Source organism: Lucilia cuprina, chromosome 2 (genome assembly GCF_022045245.1).
Source record: "Lucilia cuprina isolate Lc7/37 chromosome 2, ASM2204524v1, whole genome shotgun sequence".
NCBI lineage: Eukaryota > Metazoa > Arthropoda > Insecta > Diptera > Calliphoridae > Lucilia > Lucilia cuprina.
In genome coordinates this window covers 65,266,464-65,275,681 of record NC_060950.1, presented here as the reverse complement: position 1 = coordinate 65,275,681, position 9,218 = coordinate 65,266,464, and the positions used below count along the sequence as shown (strand labels likewise).

The window sequence follows — 9,218 nt, the reverse complement described above, 5'->3', positions numbered from 1 at the left end:
ACAGAACTAGAACAGAACTAGAACAGAACTAGAACAGAACTAGAACAGAACTAGAACAGAACTAGAACAGAACTAGAACAGAACTAGAATAGAACTAGAACTAGAACAAAACATAACTTGAATAGAAATAAAATAGAATGGATTTTAGTTTGGACTATATAATAGGCTACAGTATGGACTATAGAATAGACTATATTCTCGTTTGCAGAATATACCCTACACTCCGATTTATCTTATTACTCAACATTTTTGAAATTAATCTTTCCGATCTAAAATAGTTAAATGTGTTCCATGTGCAACATTGCGTTAACAACATCGTCGTAACACCTCCAACAAAATGCACAACTACAATAAACTTTATAATAATAACAATAAAACAACACATTGACAAATAGAATTTCTAAACATGTAATATAATACTTTCTTACAAGGATATAAATACATGTGAAGGATTCTTTAGAAGAGTCAAAATGTAAAAGTTATAAACAATAGTAGTGTAACAGAAAAAATATTAATTGTACAGGAAAGAAATATAAGTTATTTTTCAAACATTTGCTACACAATTACTATTTTTTGTAATTAAAGCTAAAGGTTGTAATTATCTTAACATTTGCTCGAGTTGGGAAGAAATTGTGTTATAAGGAAAAGAGCTATTAATGTCATATTTTTGAGTTAAGTGAGTGTAATTAATATTTTATGTCTTAATTTTGAAGAGTGTTAAGAAAACTTAATATATGAAAGTAATTAGGAATTCAACAATGGCAGCTGTGCAATTTATTGCATGTACTTGTGATGTTGTTTGAAAACTTTAATATTTTTGGGAAATTTCTAAAAATAAAGAAATATATTAAAAATCGTTCCTATCAAATAAGCTCAGAAGCTGGCAATGCCTTTTTTCAACAAGATCATAGTTTGTGTCCTTAATACTGTTTAGCATAGATTAACACCCTTTGAAGAACAATATTGTAGTGCCCTCTAATGTAGATTTTAAATAGAAGATCATCATAAATTGAAATCTAAGTACAGACACGAACCTTTTAAACACAAAGCAAAAAGATTGAAAAATTCCAATTAGATTACATTATAAGACACAGTGAATTATTTCCATAACAAAACCATTACATTGTGAATATCCTCAATATATGTATTTATATCCTTTTAATCCCCAAACCTTATTTGCCATGACACAAAATATACTTGCACAAGCCTTCAGCATACAAACTTATTATCTAGATTAAATGAAAAATGAAAAAAAATCTTAATAAAATGCAAATATTGTAAACGTTTCATATGTGATTTCTTGGATTATTTTCATGTTTTCTTTTTCTTCGTTTCTGTTTCAGTTTGTATGCATGTGCATACATATGTCTATAACAGTTGATATTTGATCCTTATAAAGGAATGAAAAAAAGAGCGCACAGTTTATAGAGTTAAAAGGACAATTGCATTAGCTTCAATGTTATGACAAATATGTGCACAAATGAAATGGTAGTAAAATTAAAAATACTTGCTACGAAAGGGTGTTTGTCAGAGAAAAAGTCCATGGGAATGAAGCAGTATGAATGAGTTGTAAACAAAATGTCATGTGACAATCTTAAATGTATGAATGAAAACCTGTTCATACACATACATACCGAGTTATTATATTTGTTGGAATGCAAAAGAATGCATCTTCCTTACACAGATATTTACTGTTGCCACTGTGACATGGCCCATAAAAATCCAGCTAAGAAATAAAATGAAACTAGTGTATGATTGTTAACCGGATATTAATGAGTTATAAATTTGCTTGTCAGTTTGTTATATTCTAGTTTAGTCCTTTTTCAGTTTTAGATCCGTTTTAGTTGTGTTCTAGTCCTGTTCTAGTTCTGTTCTAGTTCTGCTCTAGTTCTGTTCTAGTTCTGTTCTAGTTCTGTTCTAGTTCTGTTCTAGTTCTGTTCTAGTTCTGTTCTAGTTCTGTCCTAGTTCTGTTCTAGTTATGTTCTAGTTCTAGTTCTGTTTCATATATCACATTATGTTAACTCGTTAGCCCAAAAATTGTCTTTATATACCTATATTTCTTATCTCTTCTGTGCCCTCTTCTTCTTTTATTTGCCTTCGATCAATATTCATCTGATTCATTCAATTGTTCTAAATATTTTCCATTCACTTCAAGTGGTTTCTTTGACCCCGAGGCAATTCATGTCATATCTATAACACATTCATATATAAAAAATCTGAAGCATCAAACAGACGCGTCAATAATTAAAATTATTAATGTGATTAATGACCGCTATAAGTAGTTTTTTTTTATTAAAGAAATAAATGTTTATCTTTCATTTTTCATTGTTTTTTTTAATAGATATTAAAATGAATTTGCAGAAAGAAAGAAGGCATCAAGGCGGCACTTTAAATACTTGTTGAAAAATCTATAATTTATTCTTAAAAGAACGTAAGAAGGTTGGTATGTTTAAAGTGTTTTAGCTTTTTAAAATTTATTTGTAAAGAAAGTTTTAATTTTAACTAAACTATTGTGAATTTTGATATTTTTTAGGATTTTGTCTTTTGCTTCCTTTAGCTGTAAATTATGACTCCTTTTTATGTTATAGTTTACATGTGTTGTCCTCCTTATATGGTTAATAATCCCAATTGTTTGTTGGTTGTATAGAAGAGGTTATATGTTTGGTTTAGTTTACTGGTTTTGGTTTGCAAGTATGAATAGTAATTCAATATTTTGCATTAATTAAAAATGCTATGCATCATGCTTCTATTGCAAAATGAAATTTAATGTAAGATAACGTCGTGAGAAATGCTAAAGACCGCTTGACTGAAAACTTTGAAAATTTGTTATCAACTTTTTTGGGGTCATTTATGGAAAAAATTGTTTTTTATTGATTAAGATTTCATTTCAAAACAATTATCATATTGATGTTTTATATTTCAGCTAGCGATATGTCATTTTAAATTATTAATGCTGTCTTGTATGTCCACGTGACCATGCAACATGTATAATCATGTTAATGAGATATTTTGTAAAATAATATCTACAAATTAATGACAATGTAAGATATTTAATATGTAAATAATAAAGAAAATAATTTAAATAAATTTAAAGTTAAAATTTTGTGTAAAAAAAATCTATTTAAAATGCATTTTTAAAGTAAAATATGAAAATAAATGTTGAAGGTTCTACCGAGATTTGAACTCGGATCGCTGGATTCAAAGTCCAGAGTGCTAACCATTACACCATAGAACCGTTATAATTCTGCGTAAATAATTAACAATTTTTCATTGTTTCCAGCAATGTGAGTTCGCACCCTGTATTTTCTGAGTAATTTTTGATTATTTTTAAAACTTATTAAAATATTTAAAATAATTATACAAATTAGATAATTTATTAAATATATTTTACATACGATTACAATTTATAAATAAATATATTCTGACAAAGGAATGAAGATCTGTGATCACTTTTATTTTCTACTAAAAATCGCTTTTTTAGGTGAAACCATAAAAGTCCACTTTCTGGTTAAACTAGATCTAGGACTAAACGAAAATATCTGTGATCACCACTACCAAATTTCGTTTTCTTGGTTTACTAGAGGAGCAAGGGCCAAAAGAATGAAAAACTGCGATCGCTTATCTTTTCTACCCAAAATTTCGATATTTTTTAGTGAAAACCTACAAGATCATTTTCTGGTGAAAAAAGGGAAGTTAGGAACAGAAAATCTGTGATCACAAAATTCAAAAGTCTATTTTCTAACGAAACAAAAGGTGCTAGTGCGAAAAGGACGAAAATCTTTGATCATTAGAAACTAGAATGAAAATCTGTGATCAGTTGTATTTTCTACTAAATTTCGATATTTTTCAGTGAAAACCTAAAACACGATTTTCTGCAGAAAATAGAGAATCTAAAGTCGAAAGAAAATCTGTGATCACAAAACCCAAAAGTCCATTTTCTAACAAAACAAAAGGAGCTAGGGCCAAAAAGACGTAAATCTTTGATCACTAGAAACTAGAATAAAAATCTGTGATCAGTTGTATTTTCTAATAAATTTCGATACTTTTCAGTGGAAACCTAAAAGACGATTTTCTGGAAAAAATAGAGTAGTAGACCTTAGGTCAAACGAAAATCTGTGATCACAAAACCCAAAAGTCAATTTTCTAACGAAACAAAAGAAGCTAGGACCAAAAGGACGAAAATCTTTAATCACTTTTATTTTCTTTTTCCTAATATTTATATTTTGTATGAAAAATTTTCGTTTTTGGAAGGGCGGAGGGGAAATTTCCTTCCCCCTCGTGGATCTGCACTAGGGCCAAAAGAATAACAATCGATTTTACACATTATAATTATGTTAAGTGAGCATCATAAAAGAAGATATACCAGGTTCTACCGAGATTTGAACTCGGATCGCTGGATTCAAAGTCCAGAGTGCTAACCATTACACCATAGAACCGTTATAAATTTGGCGTGGAAATAACTGAATTTAAAATTAATTGACAAAGATTTGGTTGGTACTTACTGGAAATAAATTAAATTTCCTAAAATAGGACACGTTTACAAAATGACCCCCATGATATACATATATCTCCTCCAAAATATATATCTATGGATTTTGAAAGAACATTTACAATCTTAATGTCTTCTAGCAGATAGCATCGATATAATAGCTAGTATGCGTACAGATGATTCTAAGAGAAACTGCGATATAACTTCTATACATAGTTTTGCGTTGAGATTCATTCTGTAACGGCCTCTAAGTTACTATATGACCACGATATTCGAGGATATATGGAAATTGTCATTGATAGCTAGGAAGTGCTTCTTTCATTCTGTTTTTTATACACTTCCTACAAATTAGTCTTGTCTTCAATGAATATTGGTAGTGAAAGAGAAGAAACTGTATTCCATATCCTCTGAAAAGTTCCTGCTCAAGAGGAAGATAATCGCTTCCCTTGGGAATTAGAATTATTCTATAAAACTAAGTTTTGTTTATATAATAGAACATTTAATGTAATTACGAGCCCAAAAGCCTTATACGGGGAGTACGGTAGGGGAGGCCTGCCGAAATAATGAACCGATTTTAAATAATTTCAATAGATTTCGTCCTTGGATTAAAAGAAGAGAATTTGCTAAATACCATCAAACTATCTTGAAAATTGTGACCTGTAGCGTGCGCACAAGGTTTGCATGAACGTACACACAGACAGATGGACAGACAGATGGACGGACAAACGGACATAGCAAAATCGAGTCAGAAAGTGGTGCTAAGCCGATTTAAGGTGAGTTTGGGATCAATATTTTATGCGTTCGCATAAGGTTTACATGGACACACTGACAGACGGACATAGGTAAATCAACTCAAAAAGGGATTCTGAGCCTATTAATATATTTTAATGTGAGTGAAGGCCAATATTTTGGAATGTTACAAACAGCAGCACAAATACATAATACCCTTCGCCCAATAGTGGTGTAGGATAAAAAAAATTAAACAATGCTCAGCTGGACTAATGGTTGGTTCACTATATTCATTACACAATGAATTATAGAAAACATCTTTTTATATATCTGACGAGTGGTGTGAAGTTTTTAAAATACATATATTCACTCCTTTTAACTTTACTTAATTTTTTGAGAGTAGTGATCCACCATGTTAACCAACTGCTAATTAATAAGCAGAGTTGTAAGCAAACCTATATGTCTACTATTATTCAGTTCTTACGAAACATTGACCTCAAAATCATAAAGAAGTAAATTCTAAATCAAACTTGTTCTCAAATTAAGAATTTTAAAAAATCTGACTTTAACTTAGGTTCTACCGAGATTTGAACTCGGATCGCTGGATTCAGAGTCCAAAGTGCTAACCATTACACCATAGAACCGGTTATTTTAAGAATATAAAATTTGCATCTTTCAATTAGAGGAACATTACTTATGTGTATAAATAGAAATATGTAAAATAAAATTGGCAAATGTGATAAGCGGGGGCCATCTTTTCATATTACAAAATTGGCACACTTTCGATTTAGATTTACTAATTGGAACTTTTTGATTAAAATTCCTTTAGGCATAAAAATTCGTAAACAGGTTCTACCGAGATTTGAACTCGGATCGCTGGATTCAAAGTCCAGAGTGCTAACCATTACACCATAGAACCGGATGTTTCGTTACGAAATTTGTTATTTATTTAAAGGCTTTTTTCAACAATCCTATAAGTAAAGTTTTATCCAAAAAGTATAAAAATGTGAACGCGAAAAAAATCTACACAGGTTCTACCGAGATTTGAACTCAGATCGCTGGATTCAAAGTCCAGAGTGCTAACCATTACACCATAGAACCGTTAATCTAAAACGCTAAGCCTTATCATAACAAATCCGTTATATAAAAATAACTCATTACAAAAGCGCAGATTGTCATCTGTTAGGTAATGTAGAAAGTGTTATTTAAAGCTAAAAAAAGGTTCTATTTAACTTAGGTTCTACCGAGATTTGAACTCGGATCGCTGGATTCAGAGTCCAAAGTGCTAACCATTACACCATAGAACCGGTTATCGACTGCGACGTTAATTAGTCAATTGAGTTCAGCCAAAAAACTTTATAAATGAAAGAAATAGTGAGAAAACGACTTAAGTGTCGAATATTCTAGATAATAGAGAGAATTTTTGAATAAAAATTGTATGTTGAAGGGTATGACAAAAAAATCTGCACAGGTTCTACCGAGATTTGAACTCAGATCGCTGGATTCAAAGTCCAGAGTGCTAACCATTACACCATAGAACCGGTTACTCGTTTATTTTTGAATATAGATGAATTTTCAATTAATTGTCACTTAGAAAGTTGGGTAAACTATTGGTCTAAGTTTGATTATAGGTATAAAGAATTTGAAGGCAAAGAATTTATACATATGTATATCAATGGAAAGCTAATAACATGTTAAGGTTCTATCTGGTTCTATCTACATCTGTATTCAGATTGCTGGAGTCCCAACGTGGTAATCTTTACACCATAGATTCTGTGAACAACTGTTATATCTCTTTAAAATTCCAAGAATATAATGATATATAATTATGAAAGTAATATTAAAGAAAAAAATCTGCACAGGTTCTACCGAGATTTGAACTCAGATCGCTGGATTCAAAGTCCAGAGTGCTAACCATTACACCATAGAACCGGTTATCAAAAATTATATTTTTCATAAACAATGAATAAATATATAGATGAAAATTTGATCAATAGAGAAACATCTCTATTCTTTGTCTACAGATGTAATGTTGTAATATAAATGATATATTTTTAGCTTGATATCACTTTGCGTTACAGCATTTGAAATCTATTTAGCTTTCATTATATATAGTTGTTTTTAAACTACTTATATAAGTGTTATCTTTAGAGAAATTGCCAAAAATTTTGTTTTAGCAGGTTCTACCGAGATTTGAACTCGGATCGCTGGATTCAAAGTCCAGAGTGCTAACCATTACACCATAGAACCGGTTACTCAACACATTTTTTTGTAGTTTAAAATATTAAATAAACAACTGATACACATGAAGTGGTTACTTTTTGGGATAAAAGATGGTTTCTGAAATTTAACACAAAACAACTTAATATTTGATTAAGAATTGTATTCTTTATGTTAATGAGTTAAAATTTCAGAGATTTTTCATGTCTTTAACATAATATCATATAAAATAATAGCAGGTTCTACCGAGATTTGAACTCGGATCGCTGGATTCAAAGTCCAGAGTGCTAACCATTACACCATAGAACCGGTTACTTTCACCCCGATTAAGAAGCTTAATTCAATATGAGACAATTTCTCAAAAAGTGTTTTGAAATTTATGAATAACAAACTTTCAAAAGTTTTTAGAAAAATTATGAAATTTTAAAAAATTAAGAAATTTTAAAAAAGTTTTTAAATATTTAAAAAAAAATATTTTTTAATGTAAATTAACTTTTTATTGAAGACAATCTATGAGAGAGATTATGATTTTCAACTTTCAAGACGTTCAGATAGATATATCTTCTAATGATTTTTTATATGTTTTTGATTTCCTAGGGGTCTGAATAATTGAATTCTCTTTAACTTTTTCTTTTAAACAAAAGACTATAGTTTTACAGGTTCTACCGAGATTTGAACTCGGATCGCTGGATTCAAAGTCCAGAGTGCTAACCATTACACCATAGAACCGGTTACCTAGGTATTGGGCGAAAAATTAACCCTTGAAAGACTTAAACTTATACAAATAAAATACAACTTCGACTTGGATATAAGTCATTAAACTCTTTTTCATAATGATAACTTTCACCATCGTGAGAATGTATGTATTGTATATATGTATGTAAGTTTGTCATTCCGTTTGTTGAAAACTATATTATTAAGACCCCAGATATTTTCAGGGTCCAAATCGATAATAATTTTGTTAGACTTTCCTTCGAAAAGTTTTCTATTTAAAATCAGGAAAATCCGTCCATATTTAACTTAGATATAAAAATATCATAAAAAAATCTTATCGAAAACAGACAATTTTTACAAAGCAACAACAACAATATTGCTTATTACAAAAACACATAAGTATGGGTAGATGTAAATAATTATTTTACATTAGTTTAAGACAAAAATTTATATTTCAACAGGTTCTACCGAGATTTGAACTCGGATCGCTGGATTCAAAGTCCAGAGTGCTAACCATTACACCATAGAACCGTTATCTAAGCGGATGACAAAAAATTAACCCCTTCCGGGGGATTTCAAAATAATTATAATTAAAATATATGTAAATATTAAATTTTTAAATATTTAATACAAAAACAAACTAATGTTTTAATTAATTTATTGCTGAATACAAAGATATATGTTAATTAAAAGAAGAGCATTAGTCTAGTTCATAGACTAAATAGTTAAGTATTAAGTATAGTGTATGGTTTAGTCTTTAGTCTAGTGTATAGTCTAGTTTATAGGTAAGTTTATACTCTAGTTTATGGTCTATCATAGTCCACAGTCTAGTCTATAGTCTCGTCTATAGTCAAGTCTATAGTCTATCCTATTTTCTAGTCTATAGTCTAGTCTATAGTCTATAGTATAGTCTATAGTCTAGTCTATAGTGTAGTATATAGTCTAGTCTATAGTATAGTATAGTCTATAGTCTATAGTCTATAGTCTATAGTCTATAGTCTATAGTCTATAGTCTATAGTCTATAGTCTATAGTCTATAGTCTAGTCTAGTCTAGTCTATAGTCTA

General features: G+C 29.8%; 12 non-coding genes across 12 annotated transcripts; all 12 read right to left on the bottom strand.

Moving 5' to 3' along the window:
• Nucleotides 1-3,163: 3,163 nt before the first annotated feature.
• On the bottom strand, nucleotides 3,164-3,235 carry Trnaq-uug. Its single transcript has one exon. It is a non-coding gene; the product is annotated as a tRNA-Gln (tRNA).
• Nucleotides 3,236-4,364: 1,129 nt separating this feature from the next.
• On the bottom strand, nucleotides 4,365-4,436 carry Trnaq-uug. Its single transcript has one exon. It is a non-coding gene; the product is annotated as a tRNA-Gln (tRNA).
• A 1,354-nt stretch (nucleotides 4,437-5,790) lies between these two features.
• Nucleotides 5,791-5,862, bottom strand: Trnaq-cug. Its single transcript has one exon. It is a non-coding gene; the product is annotated as a tRNA-Gln (tRNA).
• Nucleotides 5,863-6,065: 203 nt separating this feature from the next.
• Nucleotides 6,066-6,137, bottom strand: Trnaq-uug. Its single transcript has one exon. It is a non-coding gene; the product is annotated as a tRNA-Gln (tRNA).
• Nucleotides 6,138-6,247: 110 nt separating this feature from the next.
• Trnaq-uug lies at nucleotides 6,248-6,319 on the bottom strand. Its single transcript has one exon. It is a non-coding gene; the product is annotated as a tRNA-Gln (tRNA).
• A 134-nt stretch (nucleotides 6,320-6,453) lies between these two features.
• Nucleotides 6,454-6,525, bottom strand: Trnaq-cug. The gene has a single exon. It is a non-coding gene; the product is annotated as a tRNA-Gln (tRNA).
• Nucleotides 6,526-6,687: 162 nt separating this feature from the next.
• Nucleotides 6,688-6,759, bottom strand: Trnaq-uug. Its single transcript has one exon. It is a non-coding gene; the product is annotated as a tRNA-Gln (tRNA).
• A 319-nt stretch (nucleotides 6,760-7,078) lies between these two features.
• On the bottom strand, nucleotides 7,079-7,150 carry Trnaq-uug. Its single transcript has one exon. It is a non-coding gene; the product is annotated as a tRNA-Gln (tRNA).
• Nucleotides 7,151-7,396: 246 nt separating this feature from the next.
• Trnaq-uug lies at nucleotides 7,397-7,468 on the bottom strand. Its single transcript has one exon. It is a non-coding gene; the product is annotated as a tRNA-Gln (tRNA).
• Nucleotides 7,469-7,675: 207 nt separating this feature from the next.
• Nucleotides 7,676-7,747, bottom strand: Trnaq-uug. The gene has a single exon. It is a non-coding gene; the product is annotated as a tRNA-Gln (tRNA).
• Nucleotides 7,748-8,095: 348 nt separating this feature from the next.
• Trnaq-uug lies at nucleotides 8,096-8,167 on the bottom strand. The gene has a single exon. It is a non-coding gene; the product is annotated as a tRNA-Gln (tRNA).
• Nucleotides 8,168-8,611: 444 nt separating this feature from the next.
• Nucleotides 8,612-8,683, bottom strand: Trnaq-uug. Its single transcript has one exon. It is a non-coding gene; the product is annotated as a tRNA-Gln (tRNA).
• Nucleotides 8,684-9,218: the final 535 nt, after the last annotated feature.